The sequence below is a fragment of the Rousettus aegyptiacus genome, unplaced genomic scaffold (assembly GCF_014176215.1).
Source record: "Rousettus aegyptiacus isolate mRouAeg1 unplaced genomic scaffold, mRouAeg1.p scaffold_m13_p_6, whole genome shotgun sequence".
In the NCBI taxonomy this organism is placed as follows: domain Eukaryota; kingdom Metazoa; phylum Chordata; class Mammalia; order Chiroptera; family Pteropodidae; genus Rousettus; species Rousettus aegyptiacus.
In genome coordinates, this window is record NW_023416309.1 from 25,091,813 (window position 1) to 25,109,250 (window position 17,438).

A 17,438-nucleotide genomic window follows, 5' to 3' on the forward strand; every position below is an offset into this window, starting at 1 on the left:
CTCTTTTGTTTCCGCTTTTGCTTCTGGGAAGGAGCCTGCGCCCTCCCCGTCCGCGCCCCACCCCGCCTGGCACACTGGGAAGTGTAGTTCCAGCCCCTCTTCTCGACCGCCTGCCCCGGGAGGGGTCCGGGGACTTGCTGACCTCAACCCCGCAGCCTGGGCTTGCAATGGTCAGGGCCTGAAGTTGGTCTCTGCAGTTTGATTTTGATCAGGTTACTGAACCTGGAGTTCCCAATCTGTAAAATGGGGATAACGAATAACTTGTAAAGAGCTTACAGGCATATCTAATATGTGCTATAACAGATCTCGTCATTTTCACCTTTACAGATTCCACCCTCTCTTCTCAAATTTATGACTGTCTTACCCTTGACACATGCACAGACTCCTACTTACTATGAGTCCTTATTAACTTCCTTGGTTACTATTTCAAAAGGCACCTCCTCTATCCAATGTAAACCCCTCTCGTCTACTCCTCCTTGGAACTCTGAATTCCAAGTTTCAACCCTCCCCTTCCCTCCCGTCGACAATACTTGCTCTATATAGTCTTACACTCCTCAAAATCTCAGTTCTTATGAACTGCTCATTAAAGCTTGGCTTCTGCTCTCAACACAAGCAGAATCCGTTTTCACCAATGTCACTCTTGAGTTTCTAATTATCAAATACAATTCACTCGTTGATCCTCCGTGATGTTTTTGAACCATTCGATTGCAGGCCACCATCATGTTTTTCATACTGCTCACAGCCTCTGCCTTCCACAGCAGCATGGCAGTTAGGTCTTCTATTTCTCTGACTTTCCCTTTTTTGTCGCTAGCTCCTCTTCTCAAGATTTGGAATGCCCCAATATTCCAAGCTTTGGACTCTCACCATCAATATATTTCTAGAAGACAGACTTCACGCACTCCTACAAACTGGGAGGCTAGCATGGTTGGAGGAACATGGGGTTTGTAGACTGGCCCTATCCTGGAACGGATCCCAGCTCTGACCCCCACTCACTCTGGCTAAGCCACTTAAATTCGTGGAAGCCCAATGTCTCGGCTTACAGAGAAACATGTAGCACAATTTATCCCTAAACACCTCTGTTCCATCTTTAGCTTATACACTATAGGTAATTAATGTCATGTGCCTTTGCATAATGCATTCTCTCCACAAAGAATGACCTCCCACCATTCACCTAACAAACTACTATACATCCTTCAAGACCCAACTCAAATGATACATGCATTATGAGATCCTCTTCTACCTATTCACTGAGTTAGATTTATTAATATTTATATTATTCTTTTAAGTCCAGAAGTAAGATATTCATATTAAGGATATCACTTATATTATTTATGACTGGTTATCTCATTAGAACATGAATTCTAAAAAAAATATAGAAAGTGTCTTTTTTTAGGGAGTTAAAATTTGCATACAGTGAAATGCATGCATAAGTGTACAATTCAATGAGTTTTGAAAAATGTGTAACAGTGCCACAATCAAGACACGGAACACTTCTATCACCACAGAAAATTCCCTTGTGACCTCTTCTAGTCACTCTTTACCCCAAAAGGGAACCACTGTTTTGATTTCTACCACCACTGACTAGTTTAGTCTATTGAACATCATGTAAATAGAAAAATATAATACATATTCTTTTGTGTCAGACTTTTTTTTAACTTAACATAATGTTTTTGAGATTCCTCTAATTCATTATGTATATCAATAGTTCATCCTTTAAAGTGATGAGTAGCATTACATAATATAAATACACTATAATTTTTTTCTCAGATTGATTAACATTTGGGTTGTTTCCAGTTTGAGTTTATTATAAATAAAGCTGCTATAAATATTCTTGTACATCTCTTTTTGTAGATATGCTGTCATTTCTCTAGGATAAGACCTTAGAATTGGAATTACTGGGTCATAGGATACTGTATGTGTAATATCATAAGACACCACCAAAGAGTTTTCCAAGTGGCTGTATAATTTTAAAGCCTCAGTAGCGTGGTATGACTTTTGTTCTACATTCTTATCAACGTTTGCATTATGAATTATTCCTCTGTAAGAGGCCAAAATATTTTTGCTGCATGAACCATGATGGTGGTAGGGTTGGTTAAAAAAAAAAATGGACCATTGCCAAAAATGGGAGATTAGGTAAAATTACAACAATTGGCTGTTAATTTGTGATTTGAACTTGAACTTTATTCATTAATGCACCAAGAAATACCTTTCCATTCTCAGCTCAGCCCCTGCTCCACAGAAAGAAGCATCTAAAAGTTATGTCTCAATTTTAAATTGATTCAACAACCATAGAATTTAGGCTATCTAATTAATTGATATACTCAAATTAACATAAGCCTTCGCATTTTTTTTTTATTAGAGAAGTTTTTCCCAGGTGGGGAAACAAACTGAGTCTGTGCAAAGGGAGGAGTGTGTGGTAGACAGGATCATGCAAGACAAGGTGCTTGAAAACTAATAAACTTTAAAGAAAGTCCAAATGTCTGTTACCCCAGTCAGTGCTGGAAATCTGAATCTTTAAAAAAATTCCCTAGGTGAAGTGATTTCTTCCTTCCCTCCCTTCTCGCTCTCTGTTCTTATGTATGTGTATGAGTGTAGGTGGGTGTGGAGTAAGATTCTTAGGCAGCATTCCAGCACAGGTCAGGATTCTGAAGAGCTGGTGTTAAGGAACCACAAAAAATGTGGAAAGAGGATGTCTCTAGCATGCAAGATACTTAAGTCCTTCTAGGAATACAGGCGTCACCTTAGGCCAGCATTCTCAAACCACAGTGTACAACTCTGAATGCATAGTAGAATCAACGAAGGAACTTAAAAAATATAGCAACGTCCAGGCCTCAACCAAGGGTAATTAAATCAGAATTTCTGGTAGGCTCTGGCAAGGGCTGTTCAATAAATGTTCTTGAATTAGTGGTTCACAGTTTTAATGTGTTCTCAATTTTTAAAATGTATCAGAGTGCCTGATTCAATAGATCTGGAGTGGGGCCCAAAAAGTTATGTTTCCAAAAAGTTCTCAGGTGATACTAATGCTGCTGGTTCTGGGACCACACCTTGGGAACTGACGCTCTGGATCTTTGCTATTCAAATGTGACTCCTGTACAAGAAACATCAGTGTAAGCTCAGGACTTCTTAGAAAGAAGAATTTCAGGCCCCATCTCAGGCAAGCTGCATCAGAATTTGCAGCTTAATAAGATCCTTAGGTGATTCAGAAAAACGTTAGAGTCTAAGAAGCACTATGCTGGAAGCCACTGATGTACAAGAAACCTCTAAAGGTGGAGATTCCTTTGAAGAGTCTAATTTAGTAAGTCTTGGATGCTGACCCAGAGGGATATGAGGACGAAGCTTTGAGAGAATCTTTAACATAGGCAAATACTTAAGTCTGTCTAAGCCCCAATTTCCTCATCTATAACTAAGTTAATAAATATTGTATTTGTTTAAAGTGAATGGACCTGAAACTCTTGATACCCTTCCAGCTCACAAGTCTATGATTTGTACCAAAAAACATTGATTTTTTTTTAAATAAAAAAGATAACTTACAAAATTATTTGTATCTTTTTCAGGGCAAATTTACTTCTCAGTAGAAAAGGAATCACACTTTTAAAAATCTACGTTAGCATCTAATAATAATAGTTTATACTTTGAGATTGCTTTAAGCTTTTCAAAACATTTCGCATGCAGTTTTGCAAAATACAAATACGTATGCAACATATGCTAGTTCAAAATTTTTATTTAATCTCTTGTTCTTTCTCCCAGGCCGTAGTTTCAAAACATTGTAGTCAAACACATAATCATTTCAAAAATATTATTTGATACCTACTATATGTCAGACACCGAAGGCATATGATGAAGAAAATAGATAAGATCTCTATCTTCCAACAGTACATCAAAATCCTGTGGGGTGGGGAGAGGGATGCAAGACTTATTCAAAATGCAGATTTCTGGCCATCAGCCCACACTATCAATAGACAATCTTTGCCCCCAGGATTACTTTTATTAGGGACATTACACTGTGCCAAATGATAAGAATTACACAAAAGAAAGATTAGACTTGTTCCTGCCTTCTGTAAACTTAAAATATACAATGGGAGGAAGATATTTAAAAATAAACAAGATAAATAAATAGCAAAGCAAGATAATTTTCATTCATTCATTCAACAAATTTTCTTGAAACCCAAATAAATGGTGCAGGGGATAAAGGTTAAAGGTGTTCAAAAAGGGCATTACTGTCAACTGGAGAGCAAAGAAAACCTCAGTAGAGATTATAGAACTTAAATGGAGAGAAGTATTTGGATTAGAACAGGAATAGGTTAAGAACTATCTAAAATAAGGAAATGAACATGGAAATAAGCATGAAATGTTCCACACAGAGGCCAAGTTTCCTGTTGAGAACTAGCAAGGAAATATAAGTAGTGATATTCAATGATTAAGATCAGATGGTAAAGGGCATTAACTGCTAGGTCTAAAAAATGAAGTTGAGTCAAAATACAAGAAGAGGTTTTGATCATGAGAGTGATGGTGTGAGTGTGATATATTCACAGATTTGTATAGTAGAGGGGCGTAGGATGGACTAGACAAAGAGAAAACATAGGAAGGGAAATAAGTTCAGTTACTATTTCAGTTTTTAGGGCCAAGATAATAAGAGCTATACAAGGATGATGGCACTAGAAACACAGAGAAAAAGAAGCCATGGAACTCGATTACAACTAGGTAAAGAAATTGGAAAAAAAGAAGAGTAAATGTGAACTCCAAATTTATCAGTGAGTGACTAGGATAAAGTTGCTGATATTGGTGATCTTTTGGAGAGGGGATGGTAAATTTAGTTTAGGACATATACAATTTGAGGTTATCAAACATATGTGGTATCCAAATGAAATTGCCTTGTTGGTAGAGACATGGAGCTGAAAATAAAAATTTGGAAGCAATCTTATGAGAAGACAAATTTGAAACTATAAAATATAAATTACTCCCCAAAGGATTAGGGGGAAATTGGGAAAAGAAAGTAAGACGCTAGAAATTGAACTTTGGGAAATAGTTACTGTGAAGGAGTAAGAATAAGAAGAAAGGCCAGCTGTGGAATAGTAGGTAGAAAATCAAGAAAGTTCTATGTAGTGGGAGCCAAGAGAAGCAGGAGGAAAAAAAAAATCCAGCCAACTCAGAGAGGATCAGGAACGGAAGCTCTAGTTCCTCAGGAGGAGAGGATAAGGAGTTGAGAAGAGTGGGGTGGAAGTTGTATGAAAATCTGTATGAAAAAGAAGTTAGGCCCTTACCTTATACCATATACAAAACTCATAGATTAAAGACCTAAACATAAGACCTGAAACTACAAAACTTCTAGAAGAAAATACAGGGAGAAACTTCATGACACCGGATTTGCCAATGATTTCTTGAATATGGCGCCAAAAGTGAAGGCAACAAAAGCAAAAAGAGACCCTCTTGGAAGGCCGTGACAAGTTTCCTATTTCTTCTTTCTTCTTTTCTGTAAATTCTAGACACCCTTCCCTTGAGACTTGTCAGAAAACATTTTAATACTAGTAACAACAGGAAAACTGATGAAGGTAACAATCAACAACAGCGATCTGGCAAACAATAATTCATCAAAAAAGTAAGACATCTATTAAAGGCCAGTTCTCATTAACAAAGTGAAAAGATAACCCACAAATTTGAAGGAAATATTTGCAAATATTTATAATATAGTTCTAATAAGCGACTTGTATCCAGAATATGTAAAGAACCTTTATAGCTCAATAATATAAAGATAGCCTAACTTAAAAATAGGCAAAGAATAGGCATGGACATTTCTCCAAAGAAGTATACAGATGAGTAATAAGCACATGAGAAGATGCTCAACACCATTAGTCATCAAAGAAATAAAATACAGTTGAATAATACTTCACACCCACTGGCTATAATCATATGACCCAGCAATTTCATTCCTAGATATCTACTCAAGGGAAATGAAAACATACATCCACAGAAAAATTTGTACAAGAATGTTCATTATTCATGAGAATCGAAAAATAGAAACAACCCAAATGTCCATCAACTGGTGAATGGAAAGACAAAACGTGATATAACCATACTATGGAATATTATTCAGCCATAGAAAGTAATGAAATAATGATAAATGCTATAACATGAATGATCCTCAAAAACATGATGCTAAGTGAAAGAAGCCAATCACAAGAGATTACACATTATGTGATCGCATTTACAGGAAATGTCCAGAAAAGGCAGATCCATAGAGATGAAAAGCATATTAGTGGTTGCCAAAGGCTAGGGGGCAGGAAAGCCTGAGGGAGGGGGAAGGGATGAAGAGTGACTTCTAAGGGGAATGGAATTTCTTTTAGGGTTGATGAAATTGTTCTAAAATCAGATCATGGTGATAGTTGCAAATTCTGTAATTATACTTCATACTATTGAATAGCACACTTTAAGCTTTAGGTTATGTAATTATGTCTTAAAACTGTTTCTAAAAAGGGAAAGTCGGTTCTGTTCACACTGGGATTTGAATCCTTAGGACTCGTTACTATCGCTCCCTTTCCCCTGGATTTTTCCCCCGGTCAGCTCTATTCCAGCTTCCACCTCCAAATTGCAGTTACTGTATTTCTACCCCTCCAAATAAGAAAGGAAAAGTCTCAGAATCCTCCAGCCTTAACATCTGTAAAGTAAAAGTTCTCCACCCTGGCTGTGCATCAGAATAGCTAGAATTACTCTTTAGAAACCCCGTCTGAGGCAATGAGGCACAGGGAGGCACAGAGAGTGGCAGCCCTCGCACCGGTTGGCCTTACCCCAAGCCGCATTTTCAGCGGCCTTTGCGAGCTCCGCCCGGGCTTCCCTGCCCCTTTCAGCGTGGGGCCTGTGGGCCCGACCTACCCTCCGTGGACTGCCCGGTGCTCCAGGAGGAGAGGGAGGAAGGCAGTCCAGACCCTCTGGGCTGGGGTGAAGGAGATGGCAGGAGCCGAACTCCACTTCTCCAAGTGACCGTCACCCACAACAATGAGAAGCTGGACGTTCATGTCACCCAGCAGCAAGGCTGCATGGAACCAGTTCTCCATTTCTCGGAGGTTCAGCTTGTTGAAGAGGCCACAGTGATAGCACTTTCTTTCAGAAACTCCTATTTAAGGAGAAATTTCTGCAGTCTGCGGAGCAGCTATTGTGAGTACTTGGAATACAGAGTGGTGTCGGGACCATGTTAATTGGGAAAAAAGAATGGTCCAGGGGAATTGGCATATTTGGGGAATCTCTGGAGAAGTTCGCTGACCAAGTGGAAGAAGTGAAAGAAGAGCTCCTTGGGACCGGGAAGGTAGGATGTGCTGGCCAAGGCACACTTGATAGAGTCAAAGCGACAGTAGGGCAGTTTATAAGATCTTGGAGATACTGACACACTGATTGGTCAGAAAATTTCAAAGAGAGTAGCGTGAAAGGGAAAGGTTTGGTGAAAAGATTCAGGCATTTTTGACTGAGTATGCCATGGTGGAGCAGGGCATCTGCCTGGACCCCAGTGTTTGTAGTCCATGAAATTTGGTCCTGGCCAAGTGAGGCCAGCAGAGAGTGGCTGCCCTGCTGGAAGCACCGTCACCACCTCTGCTCACTCTGGAACTGAAGTTATCTGATTTCTTGGGTACTGCTGGGAACAGTCTGCTCATTATCCATTTTGTTTCTCTTCCACCTGTTCTCTATGAAGGCATATGTGTCTTTGCAGATATAAGAAGAGCTCCTCTTTATACTGTGGCTGTGCTGTCAACGGTCTTTGTCTGCAGAGGGCCTCCCCACCCAAGAACTCTCAGCACTTTTGAGCTGTGGGTGCTTTTTTGGGGTGCTGTTGAGAGCTCTTGTTGTCCTGGGACAGTTCTGAATGTGTAGGCCACCATGGTCTTCCGATAAAACACCCGCTTGTAATCCTATCGTCCCCACAACTATAAAACCAAAATCATCAGGAGGTGGAGCCCAATCAGGAAAACTGGGCTGCACAGAACAGGTGTTGGGAACACATATAGTTCAAGCATTCTTCATTACAAGGTATTTCCAGAATAGCTGTTTGGGTTGTCGGCTTGCAGATTCTGTCCTTACCCCCACCCCCCACTAACTCTATCTACCTACAGGCTGTAAGATTTCAGGGGGGCCATTCCCAGGCTGAGGTCTGTGGTTGATGCATGAACTTTCTTGTCCCCAAGTAAATCTTCATCGGGGTAGAACCCAGTGTTGAGCTTCTGCTTGATACTAGAATAGAACCACGATTTGAGAAAGACAGAGCGGACAGCCTCAGTGGTGGTGAAGCCAACCATTAACTTTTCAGGAACAACAGACAGGGGCTTCCTTCGAGGCTTTTTCTGTTATGTGTACCCTTCTATGACCTACATTTCCTCAAGACTGTTTCTGTTCATTTCATAGCTTATTTCTTTTTATTGTTGATAAAAACCAATTTAGAGCACTGAACAGCAAGCAGAAGAATGCTTAAACATTTTTTGTTTGTTTGATAAGGTATAAGAAGAAAAAGTCTTCTGTGGTTCTGCTAATAATCTATTTTAATAAAGTTCTGAGCACCCCTGGAGTATTAGTCAGGGTTCTCCAGAGAAACAGAACCAACAAAATATACATAGTTATATAAGAGATTTATTATGGGAATTGGCTCAAGTGATTTTGAAGGCTAAGATATGCCATCTGCAAGCTGAAGAACCAGGAAAGCCGGTGGTATAATTTGGTTCAAGTCTGAAGGCCTAAGAACCAGTGGAGCCTGTGGTGTAACTTCCAGTCTGAGGCCAAAAGCCTGAGAAAAAGGCCCCAAAACCAGGAGCTCTGCTGTCTAAGGACAGGAGAAAATGAATATCCAAGCTTAGAAAGAGAGAGAGAAAGAATTTTCCCTTCCTCAAACAATTTGTTTTATTTGGGCCCTCTCCATTAGTGAGGGTGGATTTTCTTTACTTGACTTAGTAATCACTTTCACAGAAATAATGTTTTACCAGCTATCTGGGTATCTGTTAGCTCAATCTAGTTGACACATGACTACATCTGAGTAGTTAAAACTCTTCATAAAACAGCAACTGAATCCTCTCATTCTGCAACACAGTGCCCAGTAGACAGGCTCTTGACGGTCCACTCTGAGGCAGAATGGTATTTCACTGAAGTCCCAGAGTTAGGACTAGGATTGTGGGAGCTAGGACAAGGTTGTGGGGAGGGCACACAGGCAGATGAGGCTCTAGACCTGCCCCTTCTCACCCTCAAATGTAATTGGAACAGGTCAGTTTTTATCTGCTTTTCCAAACTATGTGAGTGGACTTGGATAAGTTTCCTCACATAAAAATTGGTTTAATAGCACCTACATTGTATAATGAAGTGAGGCAATGAGTATAATTCGCTTAGCACAGTGAAGGGAGCATGGAGCTTCTGAAGAATGTTAGCTGCTATTGTTTTTAGATTCTACTTTTTAGAGTTTGTTAAAAGAATGGTTCTTGGTCCTTAAAAAAAAGGATTTGGAAATCACTGATTTGGTCAATATTCCTCATTTAAAAATATTTTTGAAAAATTATATAACTACTACATGAATTCATGGGTATAAAAAATTTTTTTTTCAAAGAAGCAACAATGGCAATACAGCAGTTCCTCCCCTCCCATAATTTCTTCTATAAAATGAAAACTGTTTCTATGGGAAAATGTTCCTAATCAACTCAGTTCAAACTTTTAATGCAAAGAAAATTAAGGCAGTGATAGTCTACATGTAGCAGAAAGCTACATGTAGAGAGAATCTCATTCCCTAATTAGGTGTATTCTACTTTTTTTGCAGAGTTCTTCCTTCTCAGACCTCTCCCTCCCTCCTCCCCCCCTCCCACAATTCCATTTAACATTTTTTTCCTATGATGGGGAATCTCTTGCCTCTCCAAAGTATTTTCAGAAATTTCATCCCTTCATCCTTTGATATGGATCGTCGTATTAGGCTATGATATAAATACTCTGGATGGCATTTGAACTTCACTCCCACACTTCAGTGGTCTGAGAATTTTTGTTCTATTTTACAACAGTTGCACATTTTGCATCTGATATTGCCATGTAATAATAAAGACTATTCTTAAGAGGCAATAAATGAATACCCCACTCTGTTTATTCTCCAAGTAACGCAGGACAATGTATGACAATTTACTGAGAAAGAAGGATGTTTGTAATTTTACTCCTAGTTTAAACAATATTAAGCATATTAATGCTATAAAAGTTATTAAGCAAGTCTACACGATGTAGCTCTTTATCAAAAAACTTATTTATATGTGCCCTGATTCATGGTTGGATGTGCTTTTCTGCCAAGCCTAACAGGAACTAATTACAGGCAGTAAATGCAGAGTCAAATGTATAATCAAGAGTGACAAGAACTCCAAAAGCCAGTCCACCAGGAGGACCTTTATATATATATACATATATAAAGGTCTGACAGCCGAAGTGCAAATAAAATAAAATATGCATTCCTAATTATTTGCTGTACTTCTCTACAGAAACTTCTTCCCCAATATCCTCCTTCTCCTATTTTCTTTCCTCTTTCCTTTTCTTTTTCTTTCCCTCCCGGTATCTAGAACTTGAAAGAGTACTTTGCTTAACTCTATGGATGATAGATGCAGCATTGCTTAGCTTTTAAAAACCCATGCCTTCAACCTAAAAAAAGAAGGAAATTCAGACGCATGCTACAAGATAAATGAATCTTGAGGACATTATGCTAAGTGAAATAAGCCTGTCAAAAAAAGACAAATACAATATGGTGCCACTTAAACGAAGTATATAGAGTAGTCAGATTCATAAGAAGAGAAAGTAGATTGGTTGTTTCTATGGGTTAGGGGGAGGGAAGAGTACAGAGTTGTTTAATGCATATAGTTTCAGTTCTGCAAGATGAAATGTTCTGGAGATTGTTTGTACAACATGAATGTACTTAACACTACTGAACTATACACTTAGAAATGGTTAGGATGGTAACTTATGTGGGGTTTTTTACTGTAATTTCAAAAAATACATGTCTTATTACAAAGAGAAACAATTTATTGGAGAGAGTGTGGACAAACTGAAAGTCTTATACACTGTTGATGAGAATGTGAAATGGTATAACCACTTTGGAAAAATATTTTGGCAGTTTCTTTACAAAAACATAAACCTTACCATATGACCCAACAATTTTGCACTTATAAATCTACCCAGGAGAAACAAAACATATGTCCACAAAAAGATATATACATATATGTTCATAGCATTATTCATAAAGTGTCCAAATTAGACACAATCTAAATGTCCATCAACTAGTGAATAGATAAACTGAATGTGGTATATCCCTACAATAAAATATTAAAGCAATAAAAAAGAACAAACTACTGACACATGCTACAACATGGTTGAACATCAAAAACATTATGCTAAGTGAAAAAAGCCATCTGTAAAAGACCTATATATTGTATGATTTCATTTATATGAAATGTCCAACGAAGGTAAATTTATAAAGACCAAAATAAAGCAGATCAGCTGTTGCTTAGGCTTGGGAATGCAAGTAGGGATTAACTGTAGACAAGCACAAAGGAACTTTTGGGGGTGATAGAAATGTTCTAAAACTGGATGTTGGTGATAGCTTTACTTACTTGATAAATTCACTAAAAATCATTGAAATGTACATTTTAAATTTGCAAATTTTATAGTGTGTAAGTAATACTCAATGAAGTAAAAATTAAAATTAAAAGCAATGCCGTGCCCCACATATGGAAGCCAACTTGGAAGTAGATCCCCCAGCCCTATGCACGCCGCCAGTGCAAGTGCTTCCTGGAACAGAGTAGAGCTGTCTCAGCAGACCTCTGCCCAACACAAAGATTTGTGAGTAAAATAAATCCACACACACGTACAAACCCACATCTCCCCCCCCCCAATTAAATCGCATGTTCTCACAGATTCTAACATGCCTCTTCTACCTTCTCGAAGAGAGAATATCATGAAAGATTTCCCGACAGCAACATGCACTTTACACAACCTTTCAGCTTCGTAATGACCCTAGGAGGTACGCACTAGTATACATGTGACATAAAACAGCGCAGATTGTCAGGTATCCCAAATTCATAAACATTAAAATATAAAAATTCTGCCTTTCAATTAAGGAAATATAGTCAACCCTTGAACAACACAGATTGTTTTTTTTTTCAATAAATACAAACAGTGTTATAAATGTATCTTCTCTTCCTTATGATTTTCTTAAGAACGTTTTCTCTAGCTTACTTTATTATAAGAATACAGTATATAGTACATATAACATAAAATATGTGTCAATCGATGGTTTATGTTATCGGCAGGGCCTCTGGTCAACAATAGGCTATTAGTAGTTAGATTTTTGGGGAGTCAAAAGTAATACAGGTTAGGGTCAACTGTCAAAGGGTCAACTCTACTTATAAGCCCCATTTAACATATATAAAATCTGGGATTTAAAGAGAAAAATAATTTCATGAGGTCACATAGCCTGTAAGTGACCAAGTAAGAGCCCGCTGTTAGTCATGGTATTCTACTGCCTGCTGCCACACTATAGTGTGCTTATTCTAAATATATATGTTCCCCACAAAAAAAAAAAAAAAAAAAAAAACCCATCCCTTGAGAATAGTCAGTTTCTCAGACAAAGGATTTTGTGTTTACTCTGCCAACCCTGGTGGGTCCTGGATGGTCAGGCCAAGAACTACTGCTTAGCCCTTCTATATAGAGAGCAGATAGGCGATTCTCAACTCTGAGCCAGTCGTTTTTGCACACCTGTCTCTGGTTTTTATTTGTCAAAGAATTCCATCCACTGCTGTCCTGGGGAAAGGGGACACACTCTATCATTAGATGATCGGGAAATAGCAGAAATGAGAAAAGATTAAAAATGAAGGTGTCAATCCACTTTGTACAACTTGAAAGTAAACAGAGTACAGAAACAATGAAGAGAAAGCGTATTTGACCAAGGGGGAAAAAAAAAAGCATTGAGTCTTAGGGGAAAGGCCCTTTGTTTGCTGGGGGATAACTGTGCTGTTTTGAAACTTGCCTGTTGGGAAATGCGGAGAGGGCAATTGAATAGAAAAGAGAAAGAAAGACAATTTCTGGGTTTTGACAAAAACATCCCATAAAGGGTGCACTTACATAAGTGAGTGCTATGTTGTTAATTTCTTAAGTCTTTCCAGCCCACCACCCTGAGGGGGATAGAAACAACTGAATCACATCTTAATATTAACATCCCACCCACCTCAAAACAAAGCTCATATTTGGTGTCTAGATTGAAGTTTCTGTTGCCTTTGCAGGAAAAAGAGATGGAATTAGTTTGAATGTAGGTGTTATAGCTACACAGCTGCTGTGGACTTCATACCTTAAAAAAGAAAAATCACTTCATTCTGCTGAAAGTGTTGAAAAGTATCAGGCAACTGACAGGTTTAAGAACATTAAGCCTCTTGGAATAATTTTCAGCTATTCCTAACATGGAATGCTAGGGAGAGGAAAGAGAGAAAGAGCGAAGGAGAAAGACGCAGAGGAATAGCAAGACAGAAAACTCAGTATCAGAGGCAGAGAAACTGCAAAGCCATCCTTGAATATGTCATTTAATGCTGAATTCAACAATCCCATGGATTACTGTGGTTTCGCTATAGCTGCTCTGAGTTCAGGACTTAAAGGAATAAAATTTAATAATAGTTACATTACATAGAATTATGGGCACATGAATTGGTTCAGTGGTGTGCTAAGGGTGCTGTTCACCCTGGTACAAACTGTATGGGGCTCATGGTGAGAAGTGAGGATAATATCAAACTGCTAGTGAGTTGAAACAAGGTCAGTGATAAGATACTTCTACTCCCACATCTTTCACTGACTTAAGTTCTAAACTATCTGGTGTAGTTCCTCTTGAGTTTTTTTTTCTTCACATCTTTATTGTGATAATTTAACCTGCCGTAAAATTCACTTATTTAAAGTATACAATTCATTGATTTTTTTTTTTTAGTATTCTCACAGAGTTTCACAGCCATCGCCACAATTTTAGAACTTCCATCACCTGTTGGGTTTTAGTAATATATATGTAAGCTTCTAATTAGCATGGTTTCATCCTTTAATAGCTTTGCATACTACATGGCAGTTAATTTGGAGAATTTCCAATTATATTGTTGGTCTTTGACAATATAAGCTACATGCATTTGTTTTGAAAGTAAGTTCACAATGATCTGGAATTGTTTTAGGTCTTTGGGCAGTTTTTGCCTCCAATCCTTATAATTTTCACATTCCTACCTTTAAATGATAGATTTAAAATAAGCGATGATATATGTAAGCAAAAAAAGTTTTATCTGCTATGAAATTTTTAGATGAGGTTAGATACAAAAATATTTTCAAATAGCTTTTGCTTAAACTTGAATAATATATGGTGAAACATCAAGCTTTAAAATTGTTCAATTTCTTTGAAGATCTGTGCATAGAAATTGAGAACAGCGCTATGCAACAACAAAATGTAAGGAAATGGGACATTTACATTTAAAAAAAAAAACAGTAAAAGTTCAAAGAAGAATACCAAGATAAATGATGAAGAATGTTGGCCTCAACTTGCTAGAATAAATCAAGTCAATGTTTGAATTTCAAGCACTGGACACCCACTTTAAAGCAATGGATCAGAAAATGCCTGTATTTGCTAGTATTCAGTCATGTCTCAAATATTTTTATAATATGAAAAACTTTGGAATTTTTTATTATATTATGTGAAAAGTAATTTCTGGCAAAGATAACATCTTTATGGAATTTTTTTTCTTTTTTGATTACGAAGACCTTTGAAAGCCCCTAGAATCAATCCTGAAGACACACATGACGACTATTGTGATTTCTGGAATTTCTTGTTAAATCCGATTTTTATGACTCTGCTAAATTTATCCTCCTGATAAGACCATCCCTAATTCTTTATATATTTGTTGCTTTGTGTGAAAGAAACTTTTCCAAGTAAAAATTGTTAAAATTATGTTGTTCACAACGAAGTTAGGGCGACAAATCTGGCCTTACAATCTGTTGAACGTAAAGTTACAAAGAAGGTCAAATTTGGTGAAGTCATTGACAAATTTTTTAGGTTAACACTCAAAAACAGAAAATGTAATGTTATTCACTTCCGTCACAGACCAATATATAGGTATTTACACCTTCTTTTAAAAAAAATACATATATGTAACTAAAAATCATTAGTTCTCTTTCTTGCCCCTTGTTTTACTGAAATATTAAAATTTTTATTTTTACCAGCATGCTTACACATACAAAGTTAAATAAAAGAAAAATTTCTGGTTATTTATATTATTCATTTCTTCTTATGATATTATCGAAGCTCATTTTGTCATATAAAATGAGGATCGTTTAAAAATAAAAACAAAATAATCTGCTCTGGATGTCGGATATGCAAGATATTTGATCACTACATTGATCATCTTTGAAAATTACTTTAACATATTTTTTTTTATTACTCTAGATTATAATAAAGATATACTGATGACTTCCTGCTAATTCCTCTGCTAGAACCTGGGGCAACATGTCTCACATCTGATACTCACACATGTCAGATTCTAGGACAGACATTTTCTCATGTGGTGCTTGATTCAATCATCACAACTCCATGTGGTAGGTTTTATCGTTTTCATTTTACAGATGAGATTTAGCAAAGTATCAGGGCTGAGGAAAATTTCCCCTTGCTCTTTAGTTCTGGTTGGTGGAATAATTCAAATGACATACAACAGATTAATGGAAAATCTAATTTTAATACATGCACATGGGGAAATCACATAAGCATGAAAATTCCAAAGACAGTGAGGTAAACAGGGGTATATATGTCATTTTGGACTAAGGAGAGAGAGGTAGGCAATTCACAGGTAGATGAGAAAAAGTGAACATTTGGTAAACGAATTCTTGCAGGGCCATCTAGAAATAATGGGACATAAAGGGAAATTTAGTAAAGAATTTTTGCTTGGATCCTGCTATCTGCCACACCTAATTCATATGCGCTAGAGTAAACATGCTAAGGTTCCCTTCCTGAAGCAGGTTTTTCTATCTGAATCTCTTTATGCAGTAAAGAGGGAGGTAAAAAAAATCTTCCTGAGTTTGTTGGGCTTTGTTTTCAGCTAGAAATCTGCATGCCAGGGTGGCACATTCTGGGGAGACTCTCCTGACCCCTACAGTTCTCTCCTCTCAAAGATTTTCTACAATTTCTGGACTAGCACATTTATAAACAAAGGAGCACGAGTTTGTAATTTGACTGGTATTTAGGATGAAGTGTTTGGTGACAGAAAAATCCAGATATACGAGTCCACATTGTTCTAACCATTAAGGTGGGAACCCTTTATATACTTTGCCACCACGGAAGATGAAAAGACTTGTGTGGATTACAGACAAGGCTAAAGTAGAATCTGTAATTCTCAGGTTCTAGAGTATTTCTTGGCCTATGCCATTGGCACTGTTAGCATTCATTTATCTCCATTTTCCATGCGCGCCTGTCAATTTGTGAGAGCAGAACAGATTGAGAAATAGGTGGTATAGAAGGCTAACCTATGATTTTTTCTCTCTTCGTAGTTTTTTTTGGCAATTATAAAATCACCTTGGTTCTGTCACCTAACCAAATAAGTCTAGGTTTTTGGTCCATACAGTCTTTGGTATTTGGCAACTTAATTAGGGGGCAGCTGCCATGTCCCAAGTTGAACGAGGGTAGCTTGTGAGTCATCCAGAACATTTGGTGATTTGGCAGATTTCTGTGCCAAAAAAAGTGGTGCTAGAGTCACTTACAATTCCCTTGAATATGCATAAATGCCTTCTGCGGCTTCAAACCACAGTTTGATTGCAATATTGTCCTGGTAGGCGATCTGGGAAAAGTCCAATGTCGTGTCTGTTTTCAATACGAAAGAAATATTTTTTCCTATTATCTTTACCTGGGCCAGGAACAGTCCTTGAGCTTCTATAGAGGTTTTCTGGGGGCCCAAATGATTCACCAGTTGAAGAAGAAGCAGACTGCTGTTTGTCTTGTTACAGATACTGTCCCCTGTCACTCATCCATCTTCTATACTCAGTCTGCCAGGTGTACACATTAAGTGGAGCAAAGACTATTTTAGGCTCTTTTACGCTACCTAGATATTGACACAACCAGCAGTCAGATTGATTAGTTAACATAGCCAGGGTTTGGTAAACTGGCATAAAGGAATGATTGGTATGTGGCTGACCTGTTGAAAAAGAGTTAATAAAAGCAAGATACAGGTAGAAAGGGAAGCTATAGTGGAAGCTTAGAGATAGAGAGAGTAAGTAGGGATAACCACTCTCCAGTCAGCTTTCTAAGAAAAATTGATTAATTGTGGGAGGAAAATGTTCATTAATAAGAGGAGGTGTGTGGGTTTTTAAAAATGTTGTTATATAGGGAGTCTTAAAAGCTGGATTATTAATTATAAGGATGGGGTGGGGAGGGAAGGTTTTTTGATTCGTGATCT